This window comes from Podarcis filfolensis, assembly GCF_964270895.1.
Source record: "Podarcis filfolensis genome assembly, chromosome: 8".
Lineage (NCBI taxonomy): Eukaryota > Metazoa > Chordata > Lepidosauria > Squamata > Lacertidae > Podarcis > Podarcis filfolensis.
In genome coordinates this window covers 63,020,242-63,035,979 of record NC_139611.1, presented here as the reverse complement: position 1 = coordinate 63,035,979, position 15,738 = coordinate 63,020,242, and the positions used below count along the sequence as shown (strand labels likewise).

General features: G+C 42.9%; 1 protein-coding gene across 1 annotated transcript in view; it reads left to right on the top strand.

Moving 5' to 3' along the window:
• RUNX3 (RUNX family transcription factor 3) overlaps positions 1–15,738 on the top strand; it is a 235,690-nt gene that overhangs the window by 74,920 nt on the left and 145,032 nt on the right. The gene's annotated exons all lie outside the window — the stretch shown is intronic.

Sequence of the window (15,738 nt, the reverse complement as noted above, 5' to 3'; positions counted from 1 at the left end):
TGGGAAGACTGTGACCTGCAGGTGACCTTTGTGTGCCTACTCATTCTGCTGGCCAGGTGCTTCTGTGGGTGGGCAACCTCAAGAACCCTTGTGTTCTCCTTTCCAATGGTTCTTTATTTTTAATCCAGACTTGGCTTGTAGAGGAGGAGTGGGGAACCTCTGTCTTACCTGTCCCTCAAAACTGCTGAACTACAGCTCCTGGACACTGGCAATACTTGCTGGAGCTGATGGGAGCTTTTGTTCAACATCTGGAGGGCCTAAGGTTCCCTACCCCGGCTTATGTGACAATTCCACCCATCCTTCCCAGGTTGAACAGATGAAACACTACAGATAGAATGTGGGTGCTTCTGACAAAGTGCCACTGAGTCTACTGAAGGGAAAATACTGTGTCTCTAAATCTAACCCTTCCCCTCATTATGCTCTATATGGGTGACACCAATCCTAAAGCTCCAGATGTTTGTAGGTGCAACTCCCATCCTTGAACACTGGCCATGCTTGCTGGGGCTGATGAGAGCTCATTCAAGGTCACAGGTTCCCCACTGCTGCTTTGTTTGAAGTCATCCTTTATTTGAAGCTCTGTCCAGCTCTAGGGTAAAGTTTGAAAAGAGGACGGGTCTTGAAGTTGCCCATCTAGTTAGCACATGGACAGGAGATCAAGTAGGCACACTGCTTGCCTGGCTGTGGACTTATTTATCCTCACTAAGTTGTGATGCATCATATTTCTGTTTAAATGATAGTTGTCAATATATGTGCCTCTGTACATATAAATGAGTGTGTGCAATTTTTCAGGCAAATTGGTGTCCTCTTTCATCTTTTTGGTGACGTCCACATTTTGAGTGATGAATAAGTGGCCACCCTTCTTGCAGCTGGCTATGCCTGGCACAGCTGCATGAATTCTTGCTACAACCCTACTGTATGTTCACTTGTGGAACAGATGGATGCAGCTGGTTGAGTGGGTGGGGAGCAGAAACTAAGTATGTTCAAAAGAGGAAGACTCATGGCTCAGTGGTCGAGCACCTGCTCTGCAGAAGGCCTCAGGTTCAGTTCCTGGCATCTTCCTTGATCTTGGGAGTTGATAAAGAGACCTGCCAGAGACCCTGGAGAGCTGCTGGCAGTCAGAGTAGATACCACTGGGCCAGATGGGCCAGCGATATGGTTCAGCCCAAGGCAACCTCATATGTGTCAACATAAGAGCATAAGAGCCTGCTGGATTGGATCAGTTCAATGCCCCATCTAGTCTAGCATCCTGTTCTCACAGTGGCCTACCAGATACCCATGGAAAACCCACAAGCAGGGCCTTTTGAAGAGAAAAGGTATTCACAAGGATAGAACCTAGAAGAGTTGGTGGCATGCAAATTGAGAATTAGGGATGGACAAATCTGGCAATTTCGGTTTTTTGGTTTCTCATTTTCCCAGTCTTCAGTTCCCCACATTTCTACATCAGCTTGTGAATTTTCTTTAAAAAAAGTCTGAAGATTCAGCAGCATTTCAGTGATAATTTCTCCTATTATGTACATGCTTGTATGCAATTCTGCCAAGACACATTTTTGCAAAACATCCTCTAATGTAATTCAGCTTTGTATGTTAATTTCACAAATATATGCATTTTAATGCAAACCGTACCCCATCATATGCATTTTTGTACAAGTGGCTGCATTGAAAATTTGGAGAGATGTAAATTTTAGAGAGTGGCTGCATTTTGGTTCTCATGTTGTTTTGGAAAGTGTGAATTATGTAGATTTGTCTTTAAATGTGATCTGAAATGAATTTCTCCCCCGTCCCTAGAGAATCTTATGCTCCCTTTAATCCTTTTGTCTGTTCCATGCAACATGAAAAGGGCATTGCTACTATGCCTGGATTATTTTAAAGTCTTTGAGACTAATCCAGTGAGCACGTTTTGAGAGCCATCTCACTCTGGTGCCCACTATTTAATAGAGATGGGGCCTATGGCTGGGTGGAAGCCACAGCTGTAGGGCAAATCTAACCTCAGATTTGTAGGGGTGGGCAGTGAAGGCTCAGTGTTGCTTTGGGATGGATGAATCAATTTATTTCTGGTCTGCATTAATTTGTAAATTCATTCCATCTTGTTTCCACAAATAATTTGTGACTTTTAAAAAGCACACCACATGAGCATTCTTTCTTAAAACAAGTATTTAAATATGTATTTAGTTTTTAATAAAAACACCTCTTAAGCAGCTTACATAAATTGTAAAAAATATTTGTTCAAAAATAGCAATAAAAACAGCCTTTAAAAATGGACATAATAATTATAAAAATATAGGTAAAACCAAACATTAAAAAACTATGCACATAATAAAAATTGCACATCTCAGTATCACAAAATATTATTGAAATGTGTATTTTATCTAGTGCACACATTTCTAAATGTATTTTACCCTGTAATGCATACTTTAATACATTTTAGTACGTGGTTTGAGTCAAGAATTGTATCACAACATTCAAAGAAGTGTGAATTCTGAAGGGTAATTACTTTCTGATCAAGTGAAATTAACCTCCATTCCTATTGATGGTGGTAACGCAGTCTCTGCATGTGCTGAGACCCCACTGAGTTTGTCTTTGCATATGTTTCCAGACTGTCCCTTTTCATGGAAATGGGTTCCAGAGCTGAGCCCTGCTGAAGAGCCCTAGTTCAAAGCCCTGTCCATTTCTGCCAAAGCTTCTTTCTTCCTCATTCAGAAGCAGGACTTCATTCTCTTTCGTTCACATGAACTGAGCTAGTCTGCATCTCCCAGACAAATGTGCAGACAGGATCCTTCAGATTTCATACTTCTCCAAATTTTGCAGTGCAGCTCTCAGCTCCACAAACACACCAAAATGCACACCATGTGCATTTTAGGATAAAATAAGTTTATAAACTGGAATTTTGTGAGAAAAATATGCATTCTAAAAGTGAAGTTCTTTAAAAAATAAAATTGCAGATTACTGCAGCAAGGGGATGGAACAGACATGAATAAACACATTTGAGGAGGAAGTCGCGTCAGTTGCTGGCAGCCTTGGTGGCGTCCCATTTTCAGCCTGGCTGGATGAAGGCATGGGGAGGCCAGAAGCTGATTGCCGTAGTGACAGCTAGACTGGGTGCACACCTCAAAACTCACTGCAGTTCAATAAATAGTGGCTGTTGTAGCACATTTTGGTGCAGCTGGAGGGGAGAAGACCTTCCAGGATGAGGAATGGAGGGACTGAGCAATGGCAAAGAAAACCTGTGCCCCAATGGACACCCCAGCACATTAAGGGGAAATGTGGTTTACATGGGAGGTCTGACAGTCGGGGATGGGGGACAAAAAAGGCAGGAGAACCTGTGATGAGAAGTGTAAATAAAGTCGGGGTGGCTTGCTTGGTCAGATGGAACAACAACAGCTTCCCAGCAGCAGAGTCACTGCTGCTTACTGGAAAGGAGAGAGATGAGGCAGCAGTGAGACTGATGCTTTGCTGATGCACCACCAGAGGTGATCCATTGCTCCCACCAATGCATCTGCACAGCCTGAGCCTCGAAGCTGCCTCTCCCTTACTCATCTCAGTGGGTCAAAGCAATTCTGCTGCTGGGACAGAATACGGCTGCAACTCTACCCCACCACCAGACCTTCTCTGGGGAATTGGGGACCCACCAGGTGGACCCTGGAGGAAGGATCTCTTCTGGGGCTTCCTGGCAGCTGGAGTTGGGGGGGGAGTGCAGATCCAAGGAAATGGGATTCAGACAACATGCAAGACTGGAAGATTCATGCTGTGTCTTCAAAGTCAAGTGTTTGGAGGGCTCTTCCTCCTCCCCGCCCCCGTGCATCTCCCCAATTCCTAATTCAGAGTGTGACTCACTCGCCAGCTACAAAAGACACAACACTCTCAGTTCTCAAGAAACCACACGTCTGCATAAGTTTCCCACGGTCGGTACTTTAAATAGAAGCTGCTGGAGGACATGGTCGGTGCCTTTGCTCGCTCTCTCGACAGTCACGCAGCTCTCCCTCCCTGCTCCTCTTCCCTTCCCCATGTCCCTTTAGGCTAGTAAGTTATCAAAACCAATGGTCACATTTGATCTGAAAGGGATGGAGAAGTATGAAGTCTAGAGTTTTGTTTTTGTTCTTTTTATACCTCTAGGGACAGGATCTGAGGTAGGAAGGTCCAATGACCAAAGCCTATAAAGTCAGCCTCTTTAGCCTGTAGGCTGGCTCCTGCTGTTTGAGGTGGCTGGCCTCTTTACTACTTTATCTGTCCCCCTAGAAGAAGCATCCCCAACCTGCGGCCCTCCAGATGTTTTGGCCTACAACTCCCATGATCCCTAGCTAACAGGACCAGTGGTCAGGGATGATGGGAATTGTAGTCCAAAACATCTGAAGGGCCGAAGGTTGGGCATGCCTGCCCTAGAAGATCCTTTCTGCTTGGTTTTCCTTGAACAGTTGGGTATTACCAGAAGCTTTGCTAGACCTGACCTGGTAGGTTAGTCCAGAACCTTGCAAGAGCTTAACATATATTAAGCTCTTGCAAGGTTCTGGACTAACCTACCAGGTCAGGTCTAGCAAAGCTTCTGGTAATACCCAACTGTTCAAGGAAATTATATATATATATAGTTATTTATTTGTTTTTCAAATTAAAATTTTACAATCACATATTAACATACAAAATAAAATCAATATTCCAACGATTCCTGGTCTTCACTCCTCCCCTTTGTACGTCTTATTGTTAATAATTTCTACCTGCATCTTTTATGATAATCCAAATCTTTTACATCTCCATTATGTCCAGAATTCACCATTAGACTACAAGTGTCATTCCAGTCCTACTAACAATTTTAGCTGTTTACAATGGTTTTTTTAAAGATAAATTATAATTTTCCTCCCATTCCTTATTAAAATTTTGGTCTTCCATATTTCTGATTCTTGTGGTCATTTTAGCCATTTCAGCATAAGCCACCACTTTAGGTCTTCTGCAAGTTAGTAAAGTCAGCTGCAAACTGAACATACCATTAAAATGTTAATATTTTAACACATAATAGAGCCTAATGGAGCAGAATCAAGCACGTATATACTCTATATTTTTGTTTAAAATTAATATCCAAAAATACTGCACCAAGGTTATCCACGTTGTGAAATTCTGTTAAACTGAACATGAATTCTGTGTACATTATGAAAGACAGGGAGTTTTCCCCAGCCCTACCTGGTGTTTACAGGGATTGAACTTGGGACTTTCTGCATTGCAGTCCGGGTGCTCTACCACTGACCTTTGCCAGTTCCCCAGGATAATTTCTGCTCTGTTGCCTACCTTGAGTCTTCAGGATGAGGTGGGATACAAAACTAAGCTACAGGTAGACCATGGGCCAAACTAGAATGAACTACAAGTGGTTTTTCACTGAGGAATTTTGTTCTGAAAATCAAACCCACCTCCCATTACTATAGCCAGGTAGAATGTGACTCTGGATACAGCAAGGGGACCAAATAAACATATAGTAATAATGATGTTGGAAGTGAAATGGTTAAGAGCCTATGAAGTCACCCAAATTTTCAGAATCAAACTGCAGCCGCCATAAAAAAAGTGGGGAGAATCCACCCCAAACTACATGTGACTATTGTTTGGGACTTTTAAAGAATTTTATTGCCATATTATCTTAATTTGCTATTCTGTTTCCTGCAGACTCTGACAATATGTTTGGACGAGAGAGAGAGTAATGCCATGTCATTGACTTGAGAGTTTACTTTTATTTCATTTTTTTAAAAGGGAGGTGGCAACTTAATGTCTTGTTGCTTTTGATGTGTCTTGAGTCTGAGGCGTGTGGCAAGAACAGGACCGCTTTTGGGTTTTGGGGTTCCAGCTTTGCTGTGCCACGTAACCCCTGTTGTGTGTTTGGCTTGGCCGCGATCATGCACAGGCGAGCAAAATGCACTCTGCGTGTGCTTGAAGGCACACTTCTCTCAATAGTGAGGCAATCTATTCCAGGGGCTCACAGGCTTAGTTCTGAGTCCCCAGTGAGTCCAGGCCTGAATTAAAGCCCATCTACTTCTGCTGGGGAAAAGCAGGTGCAATCTTAACACCCCTACGTTGTGGTGGTGATTTGTCTCTGTGGTTTCTTTGCAGAGTTGATCCTTGCAGATAAGCCACAGCTCTTTGGCGTAAATGCAGACCTCCCCCCGCCCCCCCGGCTTCCTCCTGCTTCTCCAGCCCAACCACCTTCTCTAGGTTTCAGCAACTTTGCAAGTCACTCAAGAAGAGAATAGTAGTGAGAAGTTCCGGTTTCCAGTCACAGAGATGAACGATGACGCAAGTGCCCAGGTTCAGAGCACAGAAAAGTAATATAAAGCAGAGAAGAGCGTGCGACAAGAACCCTTTAGTTTCCCAGTGTTTTACGCCTGTTTCCAGTAATCAGACACAGCCCTTGCAGGCAGCCAGCTCACAGCTCATATTTTGTCAGAGTTGTAAAGTAGTGCGGTCAAGCCATTGTTGTGGCATATATGTATTTATCCACATACTTCTCCCTATCCACTTTCTCCATGGATAATATTACAGTGGTACCTCGGGTTAATAACTTAATTTGTTCTGGAGGTCTGTTCTTAACCTGAAACTGTTCTTAACCTGAAGCACCACTTTAGCTAATGGGGCCTCCTGCTGCCGCCGCGCCGTCGGAGCATGATTTCTGTTCTCATCCTGAAGCAAAGTTCTTAACCTGAGGTACTATTTCTGGGTTAGCGGAGTCTGTAACCTGAAGCATCTGTAACCTGAAGCGTCTGTAACCCGAGGTACCACTGTATATGTCTCTATTACATCCCCCTTACTCTCCTTTTTTCTAAACTGAAAGACCCCAAATGCTGCAGTCTCTCCTCATGTTGGAGTTGTTCCAACCCTTTGATCATTTTGGTCACCCTTTTGTGCTCCTTTGCAATATCCCTTTTGAGGCGAGGAGATTGGAACTGTCCACAGCATTCCAAGGTGTGGTCTCACCCTAGATATGTGTAACAACATTCTGGTGGTGGCATTTTTATTTTCAAATCCAGTGTCGGAAGCAGTTATACCCCTGAATACCAGCTACGGGGCATCATGAGTGGGAGAGTGCTGCTGTGTGGAGGTCCTGCCGGTGGGAGTCTCAAAGGCATCTGGTTGGCCTCTGAGGGAAAGAGGATGCAGAACTAGATAGGGCCTAGGTTTGATCCAGCAGGGCTCTCTTTATTTATGTAATCAATAGGATGCACCTTGCCATGGAGATTCAGAATTTGAAGTCTGCTTTAAGCTTTTCCCCACTTGAGTTTTAAATAATTTTAATTACCTCCAGAGGTATAGAGAACAGATGGATGGGCAGACAGACATCCACTTCCAAAAATGTATAGTAGATTTATGAAGCACAGTTTTGACTCAACTCATTATTTTATTAATATTTTGATCCCAGAAACCACTGAGAACTTCTTTCAGTTGTTCCAAAATATTGTCAGATTTATTCTGGCTATTGAACAGTAATTGTGGGGGAAAGGAAGGATTACAGATTAACATTGTGCACCAAGGCAACTATGGATTTTATTATACTTATATCCCATCTTTCCTCCCTGGAGTTCAAGGTTGTATATTTATGGCTCCATCCATTTTATCCTGACAGCAGTCCAGTGAGGTAGATTAGGCTGAAAGATACTAACTGGTGACCCAGTGTCCCCTAGGCAGCTTTGCGGCTGAGTGAAGATTTGAATGTGTCCCCCCACCCACCCCAGTTGTAGTAGTTTCACAAACTCCTGATCAAGGGGCTCTTATCCAGCAAATCCTTGCCTCTAAGATTTGAGAGCCATATACTTTCAAATGTATATTTGCATTATAACAACAATGGCTAGAGAAGGTAGGTAGGTAGGAAGGTAGGTAGGAAGGTTCATTCTTAGGGGGCTGAATTCTGTGCCAGATAGGGATGCATGAATCAATCATCTTCAGTTCCTCTCACTTTCTCATATTTCAGATCTTAAGTTCAGATCCACATTTTTGCATCAGTTTTGGTTTGATATTTTGCCTAATATACATACTTTTGCAAGTAATTTTTCCTAATATAACACACTATTGCTTGTTGTCTTCACTAATGTATGTCGTCATGCACACTTGCCCCTAACATATGCATTTTTGTACACATTATTTGGCTGGAGAACTTGATTGCAAAATTCAGAGGTGCAAAATTTGAAGGATGGCTGTGTTTCAGGTCACATATTGTCTCAGGAAGTGTGAACTAGCTTCGTCCACCTTTGAATGTGAACTGAATGCAACTTTCTCCCTCATCCTTAATGCCAGATACCACATTCTTTTGCTGCGTTTGTGTGGAGTCACAGTATACACGCAGGCGACCTTGGATATGCTGGAATAGGGCACGTTCCCTTAAATACAGGGTGTGCCTTCAAGTGGGGCATCTGGCAACCTTACTCATAACTGAATCAAGTCATCAGACAAAACAGGCCACTTGACTCTTGTTGGCGTGGCAGTTCCAAATGAAACCACATATGGAAACTGGGCGCTTAGTCTGAGGAAATGCACAAATCTAATTTAAAAGTATTTATTAAATGCAGTAGCATGGAATTTCCCAGGCGCTTCCCCCCTCCCCTTGCAGCTCCTTTACAGCAGTACATCATCAGCTTGTTTCTTTCAGCTACTGTATGCTTATTAAATAATAGTTCGCTCCCGTCTGGTAGAATTTACTGGGGATGCAAGGGAAATTACATTGCCAGATCAGAGTGTCGCTTTTAAAGTTAAAACCAAAGAGCTGCGCTGCCAGCCAGTTCTAATTCTGGGCTAGTTCCTTCCTTCCTTCAGGCTGAAATATTACAACACTTTCCTGAAAGCCAGGCCACATCTGCACCACACAGTTAAAACCCCAAAGAATCCTGGGAATGGTAGTTGGTTAACGCTGCTAAGAGTTGCTAGGGGAGCCCTATTCCCCTCACAGAGCTACACTTCTCCGAGTGGTTTAACAATAAATCCCTCTTGCAAAGGAACTTTGGAATTGTAGCTCTGTGAGGGGAGTAGGGGTCTCCTAACAACTTTCAGCACCATTAACAAGCTATAGCTCTCATGATTCTTTGGGTGAAGCCATGACTGTTAAACGGGCATGATACTTCTTTAAATGTGTAGAGTAGGTATGGCCTAAGTCCCACAGTGAGATGTCATAGTAAGTATACATTGGCCTGGTTCAGTTGCTCAAAGGGCCTTCCAAGTGCAGTAATACATTTTTTTAAAAAAGCAATTATTAAATTGTGAAGAAATGCAACAAAACCCAACAAAACCACTAAAAGGAGCTGTGTTCTGCTGCAGGTACAACAGCAAGGTCTTGTGGCCCTTTGAATACATAGCAACAAGTTTATTTTGAGGTGGATTCTAGTCATTGAAAGCTCATGCAATAATAAAATAGTCTTTCAAATGCCACAAGACTTTGAGGTGCTTTAAAATTATATTCAGAGAGCAGTTTCATGAAATATCATGAAATACTTCTTCCAATTTAAAACCTGACATTAATATATTATTAAGGCATAGGAAGTTTATCTTTAAAAGGTTTCATATCTATTTCACTGCCTCCAAAAAGGAACTACCGTATTTTTCGCCCTATAGGACGCACTTTTCCTACTCCAAAAATGAAGGGGAAATCTGTGTGCGTCCTATGGGGTGAATGCAGGCTTTTGCTGAAGCTTGGAGAGCGAGAGGAGTCGGTGTGCACCGACCCCTCTCGCTCTCCAGGCTTCAGGAAGCTATCTGCAAGCCCAGGGAGTTCCCGCAGGGCTCCCTGGGCTGCGGATAGCAGCCTGCTGCCTGGAGCGCGGGCCGTGCTGAAGCAGAGCGCCCCGCGCTTCTGGCAGACATCCGCAGCCTGCTGCCTGGAGCGCGGGGCGCGCTGAAGCCACGGCTGGGGGGGGATAATTTTTTTTCTTTATTCCCCCCCCAAAAAAAAACTAGGTGCGTCCTATGGGCCGGTGCGTCCTATAGGGTGAAAAATACAGTGATTCAGTTTCAGTTCAATTCCTGATTAATTCATGTGGTTCTCTACTTTTGTATGTGTGTGCTTTCAGACTTTTGCAAGCTGCTCTGCTAAAGTATAAAATATACCCAAGGAGACTTAAGAAGGCATTAGCACACACACATTGTAATGCAAACAATTGTTTCGTTTAATTTTTACATCCATTATGATCTATAAGCTTAAATAGCAGCATCACTTTTCAGATAGATAAAATGGTAAATGCAGTGGCCACAATCAAACGCAGTAGTGCAATGAAACTGTGTGTGTGTGTGCGCGCGCGTGTGTTTGTGTGTGATTGAATTAAAACTGAATTGAAATAAAAATTGCCAAAGGCCTCACCACAAAAAGAACTTCATTCATGTTCAGTTCACCCAGAAATTAGAGAAACTACTTTAAGGTGCAATTCAGAGATTTTTTTAATTCAGTGAATTAGCTACTCAGAACCAACCATCTTAACTTCAAGCAATTACTATCATCATCATTACCGCCGCCACACCAACTTCTGTTCCTCAATCAAAGCACAGCTTGGAATTTCTACAGTCCTACTGATGTGGGTGGGGGCCATTTATTTATAATGGTGGTGGTGGAGAATCCATCTCTGCCTGGCCAGGGGGTGGGGAGGTTTGTTGGAATAGCAGACATTCTTCCAACCACTTCAAAGTAAATACAACATCAGCCCACCTTTGTTCTCTCAACATGTGTCTTTAAATTAATCTCTCTCCTAGAAACAAGGAAGATCAATCAGACCCAAACACCTTATTCATTCCTCCACGTAAACAAGTCTAGCACTTGATCATGGCAGGGATGTGGGGGAGACATAGGCTGATAGCTTGCCTTAAGACTACTGTCAAAGAAACAAAACTGGAGTGAATAAGACCTGCTATTTATTAACTGCTCTCTATGAAAGATGCTGATTGTTCTTCAGGGTATGTATTCTCATCGGTTGTTTTGTCACTTGATCTGCTACACAAACTCCTGCCATGTCCATCTTCATTTGATACCTGATCATTCATCCAATATCAGAAGCAGTGTGTCTCTGAATACCAGTTGCTGGCAGAGAGTGGAAGTGGTGAGAATATTGCTTCATTTATGTCCCAATTGCAGGCTTCCCACAGACATCTGGTTCACCACTGTGAGAACAGGATGCTGGACTAGATGAGCCTTTGGTCTGATCCAGCAGGGCTCGTCTTGTGTTGAAAGAGTGAGAGTCATAAGTTTTTCCAGGGCCATGCTCAAGGGTCTTGACATTATGCTGGGTATCAGTGTATTGAGCCTGTTGCTTTAGTATTACAGTGATACCTCGGGTTAAGAACTTAATTTGTTCTGGAGGTCTGTTCTTAACCTGAAACTGTTCTTAAGCTGAGGTCCCACTTTAGCTAATGGGGCCTCCCGCTGCCACCACGCTGCCACCGTGCAATTTCTGTTCTCATCCTGAAGCAAATTTCTTAACCCGAGGTACTATTTCTGGGTCAGCAGAGTCTGTAACCTGAAGCATCTGTAACCTGAGGTACCACTGTGTTTTTGTTTGTTTGTTTCATGATGAGAAAAAAAAATTCAATTTGCAAAGAGGGGGGATGGGGGACAAATACAATTCAGTTCACATTTAAAGGCAAACCTAGCTAATTCACTCTTTCCAAAACAATACACAAACTGAAATGCAGCCACCCTTCAAAATTTGCACACCTGCGAATTTTGCAATGCAGTTCACCAGCTAAGTGGTGTGTACAAAAATTCATATAGCAGGGTACAGTGTTACCAGTTTTATACTGGTAAAAAGAACATGCAAAAAGGAGGTTTTTTTAAAAAAATTACAAATTGATGTGGAAATGTGGAGAACTGAACTTAAGCTTGGAAAAATGAGGCAAGAGGGAGGAAAGGGAAGTCGCATTAAATGCAACCCCAATTCCCATCAGCCTCAATTGGTTTGGCCAATGGTCAGGGGTGATGGGAGTTGTAGTCTAAAAACATTTGGAGGTGATCACAGTGGAGCATCGATGCTTACAAAAGAACGTCTGAAACCATACAGCAGCCTTCACCAGTCAGGTGCCATCCAGATATTTTGGACTGCAACTCCCATCAGTTCCACCCAGCTAGAGGGAACCAGACTGGTGAAGGCTGCCATACCATTTTGCTCCAAGAGCGAAGGCGGCCCCTTTGCTAAGTGGAAACTTCCGGAATACATCCATGCAACAATGGACAGTGTTTTATGGGTCTGTGTTCACAATGTAACTTGGATTTTCAAAGGGGAAACGGAACAGCTGCTGCTTTCTTGAACCCAAGCAAGATTCTCCTTTCATTCTGCCCTCCTGTACAGCAGGTCAGCTCAATTGCTTGGACCTATTGATCTCCTGTTTTCATAAAAACATCTGCCTCTGAACGAAAATGATGCTGTTAGTGCAATAAACCATTGCCCTCTTCACCGGTCTTTACAGATTTACACAATGCAAATCCCAAAGGGAACCACTTTATTGTCAGTTGAAGCAGCTGATTTTTATTTTTATTTTAATCCCAAAATCTTTGGTGTATTTCAAGATATCTGAAGTCTGATTCAAACATGCAGTAGTAGCACACTATGTGGCTTTTCAGCATTCTTCCTCATTTCTTTCTTTGTGTATAATTTTAGTTATTTTTTTAAGGTGGGGAATTATTTGAACATGCACTTGCCTACCTGTACTCAGAATTTTAAAGAAATATATCATACAGTGACTTTGGGATCACAATAGCAACTGGTTAGACTGATCCTCAGCATTTCTAATGTTGAAAAAGTTGGACTATGATTTCATTGGTATTGGATAATCTAACAATAGTTAGAACTCTGCATATATATATATATATATATATATATATATATATATATATATATATATATGTGTGTGTGTGTGTGTATCCATCTCCCAAGGCCAAATTTTGCACTGAGAAAAGCTGTATTTCATAACCTGCATAAGACTATAAGATCCCTGCTTCATGAGGCCACTGGCCCATTGAGCCCAGCATCCTGTTCTCAGTTTTATATTGAACATATTTGCATGGCCCATCATATTTGACATAATTTACCATGCAACATTTTAAGATTGTCATTAATTTTTATTATTAATTTGTTTAATAAAGTGCAAAACTGGTGAGTATATATTACCAGGCAGAAAGCTATGTATATTTGCAGTTGTGTAATAATAATAATAATAATAATAATAATAAGTTATTTGTACCCCTCCCATCTGACTGGTTTGCTGGACCAGATGGGCCACTGGCCTGATCCAGCAGGCTCTTCTTATGTTCTTATGTGATATCTGAAGTATTCAAATACAGTGGTACCTCTGGTTACATACGCTTCAGGTTACATACGCTTCAGGTTACAGACTACGCTAACCCAGAAATAGTACTTCGGGTTAAGAACTTTGCTTCACGATGAAAACAGAAATCACGTGGCAGCAGCAGGAGGCCCCATTAGCTAAAGTGGTGCTTCAGGTTAAGAACAGTTTCAGGTTAAGAACGGACCTCCGGAATGAATTAAGTACGTAACCAGAGGTTACCACTGTATTCAAGTTATGCAAACATTGTATGGTGATGCAAAAAGTGAATGATAATTTTAAAAGTAAATTGAGTAGCCTTGGCTCCCCTGGAACTCCAGACCCTGATCAAACATGTCCATTTCTCACCCCACCCCCCTGCTAAGGATATTCCTCACAGACCTCGCAGCTGCTCTCCACGTCACTAATGTTTCTAATTAAAAAAGGAAATATAACACTTTTTTGTATTAATAATTTCTAGTTTTGAGGATTTCCTATCACTCAGTTAAGGCTTCTGAATGCCATGGAATTTGATTCTAAGTACAAAAAGCATGTATGCACACACAAGGAAAATGCACCGGTATGTTGTAGGGGCACGTGTTTTGTGCACAAATTATAATCATCAGAGATGGCTGGTGCCCTTTGGGACTAGTGGCGTGGAAGGCAGGGAGACCAACCGTAAGTGGAGCCAGGAGCCAATGACAGGCAACTAATTCTAGCTTTGTCACTCTTTTCCTCCCTGCTAAGTTCTACAAGGACAAAACTGAGACTGAGGAGGGAGGTAGCAGGCAACCAGGGCCATCGCTAAGTTTGTGGCCATCGCTGCTTCTTGTAGGAGCAAATTCCGCAGTTTAAAGATGCACCCTGTGAAAAAGTACTTTTGTTTGTCTTTTTGGAATCTTCCAACGTTCAGTTTCATTTGAAGTTTGCAACTTCTGGTGTTATGAGAGAGGGAGTGATAAGGGCTGATAAGAGTTGGAGTCCAACAACATTTGGAGGGCCACAAGTCCCCTGCTCCTTCTGTGAAGAAAGGAGCATCTCACATGGGGTGGGGTCAGTGGTGGAGAGCAAAGCTACCCTGCACAGCTCTGTAACCCCTCTCATGTGCTCTTTCAATGCATGGGGGTCAGTTTCACTCCCCTATTATTATCCTCAGTATATAAAAAGAGCAGCTCCCTGTGGGATCAATTCCATCTGCTGGTGCCTTAGTCTCTTTCCTCCTCCTCCTCCTCCTCCTCCTCCTCCACCCCCCCCCCTTTGGACAAGAGTTGCTTTTCCAGGCAAACTAGAGGTCTGTGGGCAGGAGCTGTAGCTCAATAGCAGAGCTATGCAAAAGGTTCCTAGTTCAGTCTCTGGCATCTCCACACAGAACTGGGAAAGGACTCATGTCTGCTATTCTAGGGGGCTGCTAGTGTCAACAGTACTGAGTACAGACTAGCCCTGCACAGGCCTCAAATCTGAAGTCTCCTCAGATGAGAAGCAAGGGGAGCTGAATCTTCAGCAGATTTCAACACTGCCAGTGATTTTGAGGAGCCATGAGACATGAAGGTCCCTGCCCCTGGATTAGAAGTCTCCACACCAGCTGCCTGAATTCTAGGACCATGTGGCTAAACCTTTTCAACCAGAGGACCATGTTGCACCACTGTATGGCAGTGTAGTTGGGTGGGGTCAGAATGAAATGGGGCCAAAGTGTTCAGGACCACACTCTCATGCACACACATATATGCTCACATGAGGTATATGCCACATTTTATCACTGATTCGTGCACACACACAGGCACACAACTCTCTCTCTCTCTCTCTCTCTCTCTCTCTCTCTCTCTCACACACACACACACACACACACACACACACACACACACAGCATCCTAGGATGAAAATCTTCCCTGAATAACTTATTTTAAGCAGATCTTTTTAAAATTGCATTTGTATCCCACCTTTCTTTCATACACAATTCCTCACGTTCCATTTTAATTGCACAACAACCTGTGAGGTAAGCTAGGCCCGAGGGTCACCCGCTGAGATTCATGGCTCTTTCTATCTTTAGGCCTCTTTCTTGCTCTATCTGGCCTCCATATGCTAACTCTTTCCAAAGCATTTTCACTGGAGTGGTTGTATGTGTTTGCCAGTAAACAGGATTTTTGTGTGTTGCTTTTATTTTATTTTTTTTCCAGCAAAATTTGAAGAAGAAAAAAGTCTATTGCCGAGGGTAATATGATTGTTTTCCCGAAACCAAAAAAAATGTGCTGCTTGTTTTATGAGGCTCTGAGACAGGAAAAACATCGGCTCTTATTTTCTTGCCCGTTCTTTTGGAAAATTGCAATTGCATACTTTGCTGCAAAGGGGGTTGTAGGAAACTATATTTGCATAATTTCCTCCCCTTTTCTCCGGCTGATATTTATATAGGAGGGGAATCATGTTCTGGGGCTTCTAATAACTGGCTTTCATCCCTTCCCTCCCTCCACCAGCACTGCTGCAGACTAA